The sequence below is a fragment of the Acipenser ruthenus genome, chromosome 1 (assembly GCF_902713425.1).
Source record: "Acipenser ruthenus chromosome 1, fAciRut3.2 maternal haplotype, whole genome shotgun sequence".
NCBI classification, from domain to species: Eukaryota; Metazoa; Chordata; class Actinopteri; order Acipenseriformes; family Acipenseridae; genus Acipenser; species Acipenser ruthenus.
Genome location: NC_081189.1, coordinates 13766458 through 13782435, shown reverse-complemented (window position 1 = coordinate 13782435; position 15978 = coordinate 13766458). Strand labels below are relative to the sequence as shown.

General features: G+C 36.5%; 1 long non-coding RNA gene across 1 annotated transcript in view; it reads left to right on the top strand.

The window, feature by feature from the left end:
- The first annotated feature begins 201 nt into the window (after window positions 1–201).
- Window positions 202–15978, top strand: part of LOC117963278 (uncharacterized) — a 50323-nt gene continuing 34546 nt past the window's right edge. Inside the window, exons 1-2 of the long non-coding RNA XR_009309628.1 lie at window positions 202–272; window positions 2032–2088. This is a non-coding gene — a long non-coding RNA (uncharacterized LOC117963278). The remainder of the gene's footprint in view (window positions 273–2031; window positions 2089–15978) is intronic.

Genomic DNA, 15978 nt, shown 5'->3' with positions numbered 1-15978 from the left:
ATTTGGGATAGATTGAATAAGGACACCCCATAAACAAAATTCAAGAAACAAAGGACTTTTCAGTCTTTTCATTGTAATTGTAAGGGTACCAACTGATGTAGTTACAGCTTCCAGACACTAGAGTGCGATAGTATTACCTTCACACAGTATTTGAGTATAACTATAAGCACCTTAATCTAGCCATTACAAATGTAACACTGGGGTGATTGCATTGCTGTAGAACTGTGTGCTGCTGTAAAGTTCTTAAGAACTTTTGTGTTATTGTTTTTCAGGTAAGCTGTAACTCAAATCTACATTACAGAAGTGTGTTTAGATATGGATTGTTTTTCGATGTCATAAATGTGTAACTGTCATAAAAAACGATAAATACGATATTAAACAAATGGGAAATACAATGCCTCTAGACGATATGTAGACAACGTGGTGGAAATACAAAATGTCCGTTTATATTTAATATGGGTATATATTTGGAAAAGACATGATTAAACTATTAGAGATAGTGTAAGGAAGATCTAAGGTATATCAGAGTATGATTAGGAAAAACGGAAATCTACTGTATTAAGGATGACTAGTTTATATTATTTTTGGTTTATTGGAATACGCGATGTGAAAGTAAAGTAAACGAGAAATAACTATAAAGGGAGTTAATGGGAATTTTCTGTTTAATTAAAGAAGCTGTATTAAGGGGGAAAACGTTATTGATATTAAGAAAAGTAAAATAAACAATGATTGAAATAGAATGTTTAAAACTGAGTGCTAATACACACAATACTATTACTATATGCATGTGTGTATTGTATACGGTCAGATATAAATTAGGCTGTATAATTATAGAAGTGTTACAATTATTATTTATTTCTTAGCAGACACCCTTATCCAGGGCAACTTACAATTGTTACAAGATATCACATTATTTTTACATACAATTACCCATTTATACAGTTGGGTTTTTACTGGAGCAATCTAGGTAAAGTACCTTGCTTAAGGGTACAGCAGCAGTCCCCCCACCTGGGATTGAACCACAACCCTCCGGAGTCCAGAGCCCTAACCACTACTCCACACTGCTGCCACTCCACACATGTTCTCCATTTTTGCACAGCTCCATGAGTTGCAAGAACATGATTCTTTAAAATATGATACTGTGACAGGATGGCTTGTGTGATGAAGTCAGGCCAGAAGCAGGAACTGAAACTGGATAGCGCAGGTTGGGTGCAATGGCGTTTGCGCCGTCTTTATTCAAAATACAACAAAAATAAACCAAATGTTTTAACAAAAAGAGAAAACTGTGCTCACCAAGCAAAATAAACAGTTAAACAAAACAAGTCACGTACAGAAAAAGAAATACAATAAACGATCCAGGTCAGGCTGGGCTGTAGCCGTCACTGTTCCTGGACTTATCCTTAAACTTAAAGTTGTCTCCTCTCTCGTTGCTCTCGCTCCTACTACACCACCACCCCGAGCTGGAGAGCTGCAGACCTTTTATACAGGTGACCATCTCCCGATTAGCAACAAATTAAATCACCTAATTAATTCGTGAGATGGCCACCTTCTGCACGAGTTTAATAATAAACGGCTATGCCGTCACAAATACATAAATAATAATATACGCGGCGCTTCGCCGTCCTAAAACACAATAAATAAACAAACAAACAAACAAACACAAAATAACACGGGCGGAGGGGGACCCCGTTCTAAAATAAAACAAACAAATACTGTACAGGGCTGCTCGCCCTGTTACAGATACATAATAGAATATTATCAAAAAAAAAAGAAAAGAAAATTGTATGATATAGGTCAGGAAACCTGAAATCTAATATATAATACAGTTACACTTGGCTATCTCTGTCTCATATTGCACCTGGAAAAAATGATATCCCAGAGGGATATGCAATTAATTAGAATAAGAATTACATAAGAATTACATTTGTAACCTACTGTTTAAGATGTGAAATCCAAAATGCACACTTCTTTATATTATTTGCATTGCTTTGTTACAAGCTTTATTGAAATCTTTGTGGTTTTACTTTGCAGGTGAGGTCTGGGAATTCGTTCTCGAGCACACTCCTTGTCAGTTTGTTCTAGACATGGGTAAATACAATTTTAAAATGTAACCAGGGCCAATCATATATAATGGCTGACAGATGAGTAAATGTGACAAAATCATTTGGATTTCCTGTATTTTTAATGAAACTTTAAAACTATTAATGGAGGTTGTTAAACCACTTTTAAAATCATTTTGAAAAGGTTTCCCATGGAGCGTGATACTTTTCCAACCAAAAATTGATACAAACATTGCGAGCAGCACCACCTTTTAAAGAAATGTTTATTGAAATTAGATTTTACTTCTAAAATACCACCTGAAGGAATGCCAGCTACTTGGTCTATTTGATAAAAACCCAAGCTGAGTTATATTATTGAACAAAATATTATTTTACAATCTCAGAGCTTTCAAAACATGAAGCTGTCTTCATTATCAATACATTTTAACATATGTTATGACAACCTGTAATCACTACTTACTGTGATATATGACAGCTGTACAAATCAGCCAAAAGAGAGATGGCAATTTCTTGCATCAGCACCTGAGTGGAAATGGTTAATTTGATAATTATATGTATTTTTCGATAGATGGAAGCAGTATAGCATCAGTTATAACCCATGCTTGTCAATATTTAGACATACACAAGCTACATAAATTAATTGGTACAAGAGAGCTTCTGTAAAGAAAGCAGATCAGTCTGGAAAATGCTGACAGATTGCTGTAATTAGCTTTTAGGGGAAGAAAAGTAGACATACAAATTGAAAATTAGTGTCTCATAGCAGTGTTTCTCAACCTTTTGAATCACATAGTGACTGTACACATTGGGATCCATTTTCATAGGCGAGAGGATTTTGGCAAGATGTCTAAAGTCACAGTACACTTTTTTAGATCGGCCCAGTTGGGGCTTCTACAGACTTGATTTTAAATAGTGACACAGAGATGTAGATGGTTTAAGACGTGTACATTTGCTGTTTGAGCACATAGGGCCTCATTTATGAAAGGGCGTATAACCAGAGATCAACCAGAGTAGATCTTTGACATTCCCATTGGTTAAACTCCCAAGACCTTCAACTAAAATGGAGAATATCCTCAGGTTTATATCCTGCCTCTGCTCATGCATGATTAGACACCTGCATAACAAGGGGCAGATCTTTAACTTTCCCATTGGTTAAATTTACTCAAGACCTTCAACTGTTTATGTCCCGCCTCTGCTCACTTAAGATTGGACTGCCACAGATCTTCTATTGGTTGATTTTATTTTCCTGTCCAACCACTCTCTGCTTGACCCTCTCCAATCTGGCTTCCGCGCTGCTCACTCCACTGAAACCGCCCTCCTCTCTGTCACCAACTCACTAAACTCTGCCCGAGCTGCCTCTCTCTCCTCTGTCCTAATTCTCCTCGACCTCTGCTGCCTTTGACACTGTCGATCACTCTATTCTACTATCCTCTCTCGCTGACCTGGGAATCTCTGGCACTGCTCTGGCCTGGTTCTCCTCCTACCTCTCCAACCGCACTTACCAGGTGACCTGGCGTGGAGCAACCTCCACACCTCGCCCTCTCTCAACAGGAGTCCCCCAAGGGTCAGTCTTGGGTCCGCTCCAGCTCATCCAGAACGCCACTGCTCGCCCTGGTGTTCTCTCTGCCTTGCTTCTCCAATGCAACTCCACTACTCCGCTCACTCCACTGGCTCCCGATCACCTACAGATGCCTTGACCAGACTGCACCCAGCTACCTCCAGACCCTCATCTCTTCCTACACCCCCACTCGACCTCTCCACTCCGCCTGCACTAGAAGACTGGCTCTACCTCCTCTACGCTCCCCTGCCTCCAGAGCCCACTCCTTCTCCACCCTCGCCCCGCAGTGGTGGAATGACCTTCCTACAGATGTCAGGACTGCCCAGTCCCTGACCACATTCCGGTGCCTCCTCAAGACTCACCTCTTCAGAAAGCACCTGTAGAACTCCTCTGTTTTTCCCCTGGGACACATATCACCCTTCCTTAAATGTGCTTTACTTGCTCTTATCTGCCCCCTATTTTACTGCATTTAATCCTGTACTTCAGAGTACTATAATCTGCCAAGTGTTTAATCTGTAGTATTTTGTATTTAATTATATCGTGATGTAACTATCACTGACACTGTTATCTGCTGTATTATTGAATTGTATTTTGTCACACTTGTACTTACTTGAACCATTTATTGTATTTATCTTGCTATTAATTGTATTATTACTTGCACTGTGATTCTTGAAATGTATTTGTTTACAACTGTAAGTCGCCCTGGATAAGGGCGTCTGCTAAGAAATAAATAATAATAATAATATATATACTGTATATATATATATATATAAAAAAATTCTGCACGATTAAATTGTAAAAAAAAAATAATGATCTGCGATCAACTCTTTAGTTGATTAATCGGTCCGATTAATCGGTTAATTGGAGCACCCCTACTTTCTATACATCAAACTTGAAACTAACTTTTCAAAAATAAAAGAATTGGTTCGACTGAGTAAAATATTTCTTCTTACAGGACACAATAAAATGTACTTCAAATTGGAAAAGATCATGTCCGTGGTGGGGAGTAGTGGTTAGGGCTATGGACTCTTGACCGGAGGGTCATTGGTTCAATCCCCGGTCGGGGACACTGCTGTTGTACCCTTGAGCGAGGTACTTTACCTAGATTGCTCCAGTAAAAACCCAACTGTATGGGTAATTGTATGTAAAAATAATGTGTTATTTTGTAACAATTGTAAGTCGCCCTGGATAAGGGCGTCTGCTAAGAAATAAATAATAATAATAATAATAATACCAGGAGGTGACTGGGACTGGCTGGATGGGGCTGTTGGGTTAGCAGTGCCACTTGCCTCAAGTGGAATGCTTTGTATAGAATATCAGTTTTCGAAGGATGGGGGTCTTTATTCTAGTTTTAGCTACACCTCTTATTGTATGTGAAAACTTGCAAGGGTTGCAGCAATGAATTTCCGAACAAGCCTCCTCATTGTCAAACCCAGCACCACTGCTTCTTATTTCTTGCACTCTGTCAACAAGATATGTTTCAACAGTCTCTAGTTTTTTCACCTTGCCTCCTTGTCTGGGGCGGTTGCTGATAAGTAGATTTGATGAATAACCAGGTATGTTAGAGCTTTCGACAGTAACAGCTAGAAGAGATAAATTGGACTGCTATGAGGATGCTTCAGTTCTGTCCATACCATCCATTATTAGCTCAGACTCCTGTGCTTCTACATGTGTCTGTAGCTGTGGATTGGTTATTCATAAATAGAAAACACAGCATACTTAACAGCCAGTTCAGCTTGAATTCAGGGCATATACAGTTGTACATACCCCAATGGAAATTTATAATTTCTAGAAATATCTCAAAAACAAAGAATTTTAGGAAAAATCTTTTGTAGCAAAAAAAAAAGGTTTGAGGAAAAAAAGTTACAATATATAATTTGTATATATATTTAGGAAAATTCCAAAAACGGTCAAAACGACCACTTTGGTCGTTCTAGTGTTAAAGAAGAATAAAATCAAGGTTTTTGAGAAATTATAAATTTCCATTGGGGTATGTAAATTTTTGACTACAACTGTATGTATTTCTCGTCTTATGTTATACTGATCTTCATTTGCATAATATTTAAGTTACCTGTTTATAATTGAATATCATTGTTATTAGGGCTGTGTGCTATCTTCTGATTTCTGACTGCTAATAATCCATAAACTTCACAACACCCACTTATTATTATTATTATTATTATTATTATTATTAGTATTTGTATTGAGAAAGGATCAGCATGCTACCGGCCTCTAAAGGACAAAAGCCAGCCCTGCAGGCGTCTGCTCTGAGCTCACTGGGTGCCTTGCCAACAGGGCTGCTGTAGCGCGATGGGGAGAAGCAGTCCCTGACGGTTTTGCGTTCCTAACCCACAGGAGCCAATGCAACGCTGCCTTCGGAATCCCCAGCGAAGACTGGGTGAGCCACTCTGGAACCCCTGCAATGACTATTTTGGAGTAACAATAGGATTTGTTTTGTTTTTGATAATTGAGAAAGTGTGTGAGGAATTTAAAAATATAAAAAAAGAGGACTCTGGTTTGAAGGGAGTCATTTGGCAAAGCCACATTTTTGTTTTGTTTTTGTGAGTAAACTGACCCTACTCCAATTATGTGTTAGCACGTGATCTGTTACATATTGAGTGTAATATAATCTTGGGGTCAGTCTGTCAGTTTTGTACCTGTAGCAGATGTAGTTCTGAAATAAATCTGGATTCTCAAAATCCCTTTTCTGTCCCAAAGTCAGAAATGATGGCTACATAATTTTGAAAGTAGCATTTTCCAAGCAATAAATACAACTCTATTACATATCATACATCATCAGTTTGTAGAACAGAGATACCCTGGTGCACTATTGCCAGATGTAATCCCTGTGCTCTCTCTCAGTCGTAGGCAGTCTGCTTTGAACTTTATCCATGGTGTTGGTACCTTGCTGTCCACCAACCTGTTTCTTGAGGGTCATTGGTGAAAAACACTGGCTCTGAGTAACATTCATCACAAGAATTCATAAGATGGCAGATTAATTACTGGAAGTAGAATACATTAGTAATGTAATATACTTCTTCAATACCCTCATGTCATCAGTATCCGTTCAATAAACAATTTTTACTTTCTTTCAACGCTGATGCACCCTCGTAGTTCTTTATCTTTTTTATTATGAACCAATTTAAACCAAGCCTTGATGTGCCATTGAGTCACAAGCCTTGGTTGTTGAGATTTGATATTTAATTTATGTCTAGACATCTTTTCCACTTTTAAAGTGATAGAATGAGGATCAAAATGTTCTGGCTATGATTATTTTTGATATGATAACCTCTTACCAACTTTCTAAAGTGAATTCTTGAAATCGTTTTATGGTTTTAAACATCCATTTATTCAGCTGAAGTGGAATGAGTGTTGTTATAAAATTTATATTTTTATATACAATATTTGAGTCTCACAAAAAAAATATATAAAACATGGCTTTGAAAGATGATGCTTCCATTATGTTATGCCTGGCTTTGTAGGAATTGATAGATGTCTGGATTTATTGTTAAAATTGTTAGTTATTATCGTACAGATAATGCTAGAGAAGAGGTTACACGTGAAAAAAGTTATACAAAAGTGCCTTTCAGTCTGCTGTATGCCACATGTATAAAAAGACCATATTTTCATTAATACTATGAAAGTAAGCTTGTTTTTTTTTTTTTTTACATAATACAGTATGTGGGAAGCAATTTGATAAGTAGCTGAATTAAAAAAAAACAGTTTAGTTTTTGTGTAGTCATGCAATCTTAACAAAATACTAGAGCCCACAGAACTTTCATTCACCAAAAGGAAGCTCCACTGTATAAAATAAAATGCTGTAAAACAGATCTAACTTTTGTTAAAAAGAACTAAATGTCAATTACTATGTTCCAGTAGGGTCATTCAATGATAAATCACCCAAGAAATATTTGATTTAACACCTTTACCATCTCCGATTTACACCCAACTCTGTGCTTACAGTTGTTCATGGCAGAAGATTTATTTATTATGTTTTTAGCCTGATTGGGTCAAAAGTTATAGAGGGGTCAAAATGTGGTTGATTTTGGACCCTCAAACCTTTAACTCAAAAACTATTTCCGCTAGACTTGTGTTGTGTCTTTTATTGAAAATTGCACGAGGAATCAAAAAATGACACATTAAAAACAAAACAAAACAAAAAAAGTAAAGTTACCCCCAACAATATTTAGAAAAAAATGTATATGGAAAGGCCAGAATCTCTGCTTCACATATACAAAGTTACAGGAATCTAACATCCCCCACCCCCCATTCCAGAAAATTCTGAATAATAAGTATCTGGAGCAAAAGTCACACCAGTAAATTACACTTTTTTCCCAGTCCTTCTGACTGCTATGCCTTGCAGAAGCATATCATGTTCTCAAGGGATATCCAGCATTTCTCATCCTTCTCTTGTCAGAGATACATCCCTGAATTCCCACATGGGTGCAGGGACTTGATAAATAATTCAAAGTCTCCATATTTTTTCAATTATTCAAATCCACGTTGTAGCTGCATAAATGCAAGAAACACAACCTAATTTCCTATATTTCCTATATAGCTTTCATCCCAGGAGATTCTCACAACTGTTTGAGAAAACGTATCCTCTGGGGGTACAATCTGGCCATCAATAGGACATGGCTCATTTTCTATGTTTTTCTCTTGGCAAGTTAGATTTCGAAATGTCACATTTTTCGTTAAGGATATGGAAAACTCCTTGTTTCTTTTTTCAGGTCGAAAAAGTCCCCTGGGTCGACGTTGTCAATAGAATTTTGAATGCTTGAATCAGATCGCCGCATAGTCTTCTTTGTTCAAGACTGAATAGAATCAATTATTTTAGGCTGTCTGCATATGACATGCCTTTTAAACCAGGAATAATTCTGGTCACTCTTCTTTGCACTAGAGCAGCAATATCCTTTTTGTAACAAGGTGACCAAAACTGAACACAATATCCTAGATTAGGTCTTATCAATGCATTGTAAGTTTTAACATTAATTTCCTTGATTTGAATTCAACACTTTTTACTATATATATCCAAGCATTTTGTTGGCCTTTTTTATAGCTTCCCCACGTTGTCTAGATGAAGACATTTCTGAGTCAACATAAACTCCTAAATCTTTTTCATAGATTCCTTCTTCAATTTCGGTGTCTCCCATATGGTATTTAAAATTGATTTTTTTTTATTGCCTGCTTTCAGTACCTTACACTTTTCTCTATTACATGTCATTTGCTATGTGTCTGCCCAATTCTGAGTGCTGTCTAGATCATTTTGAATGACCTTTGCTGCTACAATGGTGTTTGCCACTCCTCCTATGTTTGTGTTTTCTGCAAATTTAACAAGTTTGCTTACTATCCCAGAATCTAAGTCATTAATATAGATTAGGAAGAGATGAGGACCTAATATTGATTACTCTACTGGTTACCTTGCTCCACTTTGAGGTTTCTCCTCTAATCAGTACTTTGTCAAAAGCTTTCTGGAAATCTAAATAAACCATGTTGCATGCTCAAAAAAATCATGTAGGTTAGTTAGACATGATCTCCCTTTCTTAAAACCATGCTGACTGTCTCCCAGGATAGTGTTACAGAAGGTAATTTTCCATTTTGGATCTTATTATAGTTTCCATAAATTTACATATAATAGAAGTCAGGCTTATTGGTCTACAGACAGGCTAAAAGAAATGAATCTATTCAGTCTTGAACAAAGAAGACTACGCAGTGATCTGATTCAAGCATTCAAAATTCGAAAAGGTATAATAATAAAATACCAGATACTTTTCTGGCATTACTAAGGCAAAGTTGCAATTAGTTTAATTGTGTAATGCCATTCCTTCATTTATTAATAATTTAAAATCCAGTGCTGTTGACTTTGGTAACCTCAGTTTTCATCATGCAAGATATGATGAAGTCCTTGAGGAGTTGTTATCCATAAACGTACAGTATATAAAGCCAGAGGCACTGGGAACTGGTTGCTGAGATTATCTATGCGACCTGCTTGTTCTACAGTTCCTGAGTTAATTATCATTCACTGCACATACTGGTTCCTAGGGCACTGAAAATAGCAACATGTATTGCCTTATTTAAAACATACTGCTTGAAGTCTGCTTTTGAAATGGGCTACAGTAGTGCATATGAAGCGTGATGATACCATTTAGGTCAGATTGCAGATCTGAAATATGAATATGTTATAATTAATTTACGAGGCAACGATACAGTATACATCAATTAACTTTTTTTCCCAGTTTAAATCCAAATAAATTGATGTGTACTTATAGCAATGTTAATACTGTGAATAAAGTTTGTTTAAACAAAACGAGAAAAAAAATTACTGAGTGTCTGAGTCTCTGAGTTAGAAGAGGGCTTTTCACAGACAAGTAACATGTAATTTAAAAACCGGCTCGAATGAGACGTCTGATTAACAGAACGGTTTATTTATCTATGCAGTTTCTTACTGTTAAAAAATAGTTATTTCTTCTGGCAGTGTTTTCAGTTGTTTTTGCTGTTGTGAGATGTGGTGTCTTTGTGTGCTCTATACAGTGAGTCATCCATTTTATGTGTTGTAAAAACTTCAGCCTGCAATTTTATTGCACTAAAATAATATGCTGTTTTATTATACTGTACATTCTTTAGAAAAGAAAATCAAATGTATATTATCCTGTAAAGCAAAGCTTTTTATCTTAACAGAGGTAGAATATATTTAGGGCTTGATGTTTTCGGTTTTGACCGATAATAACCAAAAAACACCCCCGAAGACCTATTTAGAAGATTCAGCTTTTATTTTTTTTAAACGATAAACGTGAGTTTTTGCAATATATTTTTAATAAAGTCAGTCATTCATCAATTTTGTGCACTATGTAAAATGCGTAATTTATGGCAATGCATCATTTGCTTAGGAATGGGCTTAACGACCACAAACCCAAATAAACCAGCAACATGGCTTCGCCAGTTAATTTTTATGGGTGTAACGCCTGTGCCAGCCCTCTAGGTGGCAGCTGGGTGGAAATGCACCGGTTAATGGGTGACAGGCCAGTGGCATCGGTCCATTTGCTGGAATCCTCATCCTCCCAGTCGTCCTGTGAAATACCAGCACCATCAATACAATATGGTAACTGCGTCAGCCAGCATTTACTTTTCTAAACTAAAATATGCTACCGCAGTAAAGTTAGCTTGACGTTTGATATTCGTTTGATATTCGACTCAAGCTAACCCGACATAAATGAAAATTGCTGTATCTCGCCAACCACAGAAGTTAGAGTGCTCAAACTAACTTTAATTTAAAGGAGTTGTGAATTGTTTCACGGTCTCTGTTTTACCTGTGAAGCTTAAGAATAATTTGTGAAATACAATAACATATCGCATATACACACCACCGTCCCAGCATCAATTAAAAGTGCCTGATATCCCCAACCACAGCATCTAGCGTTTTCAAAACAACTTTAATTTAAAGAATACCAGTTGTGAATTGTTTCACAGCTTCTGTTTCACATGTGAATCCTAATAATAATGTGTGAGAAAACAGATTGTTGGGGATATCAAGTTATTTTACGCATGTCAGGCTAAGTGTGTGCGCATATGTGATATGTTTTGTTTTTCACATATTATTCTTAGGATTCACATGTAAAACAAAAGCTGTGAAGCAATTCACAACTGTTCTTCTTTAAATTAAAGTTGGTTTGAACAATGTAGCTGCTGATCCTGGAGAATCGTCTGATGCGCCTGGAGTACAGAAGGATGTACCGTCTGATTGCACGCACCGCTGCCAGGCAGGATCGGCAATACAGCCACCTTTTGGAAAGGCTGGACCACGCTGATCAACAGCACCAAGAAGTGGTTGCGTTGCACGCCGAATTTCTGCACACAATAACAAGAGAACTGCAGGTGCCTCTCCCAGCTCCCGCTGAGGTGGGCACCCGTTCTGCTGTGCGCAGTCCTGCCGAATCAGCGGTCCGAGAAGTCTGTACAGAGCAATACCCACTCGCTTCTGCAGAACAGAGGTGTACGGACATGTATTGGTGATGGCTCCATGTCCACCCGTACAAGTTCCACCAGTTGGTCAAACGTAGACTCGTGAAGCACAACCTCCTCCCACCAAACAGAGGGACGATGATGCTCCCGCATTCGTCTTTCCTGCCGATGCACAAACAGAGGTCTGTACATAGGGACGAAGTGGATGAGGGTGTCTGCTTGAAAGAAAGCTCTAGATAAAAAAGCAACAGATGCACGATTTCTTTCCTGCAAACCCATTGCATGGGACTGAAGCAGTTCTTCCCATACAAGACTTAATCTAGCCAGTGTTTGTCTGTGTCTTCGCCATCCATCCATTTTTGATTTTATATACCCTTATAACAAATGAGCAAATACACACAAATTATGTATTTATTATATTAACAGCGTTGGTGTAAGTTTCCACATTTCCTGCATAATTCATTTTAATATTTCAACATAGTACCAGTGTTTGAAACCAACACATCATGAGTTGTTTTTAATATATTTGTTCCACATTAACACATATTTGTGATTATTGAATTCATAATCCTTTTGTTTAGCACATCAACAGTTATGCAGTTGGCTAAGACTAATATATATATGGGTGTGTGAAAGGACATCAGTAGCCTAAGAAGCATAAGAAAAGCAGTAATGGGAATTGGTGAGTGCTGTCGGTTTTTGTACACATTTCTACCATTTCTAGAGCAACTAATTCTAAACAATAATAGTAATAACTATTATTATTTTCTTCTTCTTGGCAGCATGAACCGTTTTAACTGCAAGCCTTTTGCATTCTAGACAGATGGGGGTGACCTACTCTTCATCTCTGCCTAGCTCGTAAAACCTCATGTAAACCCCTATGAATTATTTGAACGATATCCTTTATCACGCAGCTTCCTTCAGCGCATTTGGTGATATTTAAATAAACCCTCCCATTATTTTATTATTAATGAGGTCGTTTGCATTTGGATGACTAAATTCTCTCTCTAAAATAAACTCTCATGTAAACCTGGAAGCAGAACTGTCATGACCATAAAAGCGCGAGAGAGCTGTTGTCAGGCTTTTCAGTTTTTGCTTGTAAACTGCCCCACTGACATCTGTCAATGTACCCATTTAGAATGATGAGCTTAACAAAAGCTGAGAATATAATTTACCTTACCCAAGCTGCAACTACATATTTTTTGCTACTTACCATTAAAATAGTTGTATTCCTTTCAGACTTGCCTTTGCCCTAATATAAAATTGATTTAATGATGCTGGTCTACTTGAACACCATTCTCCACGTCACCCTCTAAATGTTCTAGTCATAATATACAATATGTGCTGTACCATAAAATGTTCTATGTTGTGTTTCCTTTAAAAAACATTTCTGAATAACTATTGGAACACTTTGATTTTGTGTATTGTAAAATAGGTGGAGAATTTCATTTGCCGGTGCTTGGCCTTTTAATCCTACAATCAATATTACTAAATGGGGAGAAGTTAAGTATTTACCAGTGCTGTTATTCGGTGAACTGTCAGGGAGATTGAGGTTTTCTGATGTATTAGTATTCTCAAACATTGAGAGGAACGGTAGTTCCTTGCTCCATGTTATCAGCGAAGCGCAAGAACTGACAGGCTCTCTATACAGCAAGAATAGTTTATGTGTTTTCAGGGTATTGGCACAGCAAAAGTAAATCAGCCAAAAGCACCATTTCAATCTCAATCTTAAAATGCCAGAATTAGATGCTCAAACCTGTACATTCAAATTTATAATTAGTTTTTTGGTAGCTGCCGTATTGTTCCTGAGAGTATCTGACACATATAAATAAATACATAAACAATAACGTTATGGAATTCTGTGAAATAACAAAATTGATTTTAATGTATTAATATTAGCAGAAACTGCTAACAGCAAGATTTATAGGATTATTTAATTTAGGCAGCCAGTAATTTTTAATGTATAATAATCTGAAGACAACAGCTATAATTAGGAGGTGGGAGGGAGGAGTTGTCTAGTTTTAAAATGCATATAAGTCCATGGGAATGCACTATTTCTGGTTTAGTGAATGATGTCTAGAAATGCAACTGGAAAAGCGACATCACTTAAAACAACACTATAATTTAACATGCATCGTTATCCTGCCTAAGGGCTATCTTTCCATTATAAATATACCATATGGTAATCCTTTTATCTCACTCCAGATACAATCTGAGGTTCAGAGTAGAAAGCATGTTGTTTTTATAAAGGTGTATATAAAAAACAACAAGACTGTATCTAATGTTTAAAAAGCAATCAGAAAATGTCAACAGGAAAACTCAACTAGCTGTGCTTTTCTCTGAGACTATTAAAATAAAAATAGCAGTAAGCCCAAGTCAATAATGTTAGACAGTATAACAGGAATTACCGAAAGTTTTTTTTTTTTCTTGCCTTGAACGATATTTCTAGAATTTTACTAGCAGGGATTTGTTACAAACGCAATGTATGCACATGCAGTGGGTCCTCATAACACCAAAAAAAATCGCACAGTACCGAAAGTTAAAATTATTTCTATAATATAGTTTATCAGATTATATCTGAAGTGCACAGTTAATGTTTCCATGTGCAAAGATTTGTTTGTGGAATAATATGTACAAATATCCTATTATCCTGACTTTCTTGACAGTTGTGCCTTTGTAGATACTCCAGGTCCTCTTTGATTTAGATTGAGTTTGAAAGCCTGAGTAATTGTGTCTTTTCACACTGGTCTCCTGTTGCATTCTACAGCAGGGGCCTGTTGTGGGACATCGATGTTATACACAGTTCTATACTCTAAGAACCAATCTTCATATGAAACATGTGTTTGTCAAACACCTGAATGCTTTGCATATTGAAAAGAGATTCAATTTGTAGCGTTGTCAGCTCTTATTCTTTGGATGGATGAATTAAACAATCCAGTGCAGGCACTTATGGTTCAGTAAACAACTGTTTGGTTTATTTGGGTACGTTTATTTTCTGTGAATTTAGTGGATAAATAGTGAATGCATGAGAAAACAAAATCATTGTAAATATCTTACAAACCGAATGGAATTTTAATAGGCAAGTCAAAATAAAACATAACTATGCACATGTCTTGTATCATTAGAGTAAATGGTATAGATTTAGCAGTAATGTTGTGTATAATATAAACTTGGTTTGCTGAAATCTGTTTGTCATTTCATTAATGCTTTCAGATATGTTATTGCTATTAATTATTTTCTCTAGTTTTTTACAGCCTAACAACTTATTCATGTAATGTGATGAAAATCAGTGTACCCTTGTTGCTTGACCATGTCTGTCCTAACTGCTTAGATAAACCGCAGGCTCGCCGTCATTCTAATTTTGTAGTGCTTGCTTTTCAGATGGTGGTACCATTTGTTTTGCATTTCAAAAGCTATTTTCGTTGTGATATGGAAGAAAAAGCAGCAATAACAATCCTGTATTATCTCTAAACTGAAACACTACTGCATAATGCTTCACATGATTTTATGGGTTTTGAAATGTGACTATCAAAGTATAATGTTAGCAAAATAGAAACCCTACCAAACACATAAAATAGATAATGAAAGGACACGTTTGCAAGATTCTTTTTAACATCCTTTGAAATGTTTTTATTTGTACTGATGCTGATGCTGCCAGTCAGAGTAGAAAAAAAATAGAAGTTCTAATGTACATTTTCTGTTATCTATTTGCATTTTGAAATATCTGTAAAAAAAATACTTGAAGCAACTCCATCTTTAAATTGTTCATTGTTCATACCAAAAAATGTTTTTAACAAAAATGTCATACAGTACAACAAGAAAAATAAATAATACTTAGAATAACCACAGGAGGGGAAAGTGGCTTGTCTTGAAATTGAGGGATAATATTAAGATACAGTCCTGATAATCCCTGTGTTTTAGTGGTGTGATATACTCCATATTATGGGTTGAATTGATAAATGCATCAATAGAGCCTCAGACTGAATATTAAAGAAAGTGTCAGCTTTGTCAATTAAGAAAATAGCAGTATTATAAAAATTTGCAACAGACAACTTACAGGGTGGCATTTTGTATTCCCTTTCTAGTATTTTACATTGACATTGATTTTGAAAAAGCATTTCCTGAAGGAAGCAATCCAAGTCAAAAAAGCAAAAAAGTAAGTGAAATAAAGCCGACTTTGCAGAAACAAGTCATTTTTTTTTTACCTAACCAGTGAAAAAATCAAATGCTATAACAGAAGCCTCTTTCCAAGTTGCTTACTTTCTAGCAAAAAACAAGACAGCATTTACAGACGGTGCATTGGTAAAGGGAGCAATGACTGTCATGGCCGAATCGTTATTCAAAGATTTAAAAAACAAGTCAGAAATAGAGTCTGCTATAACTGACATGCAGCTGGGAGCTAAC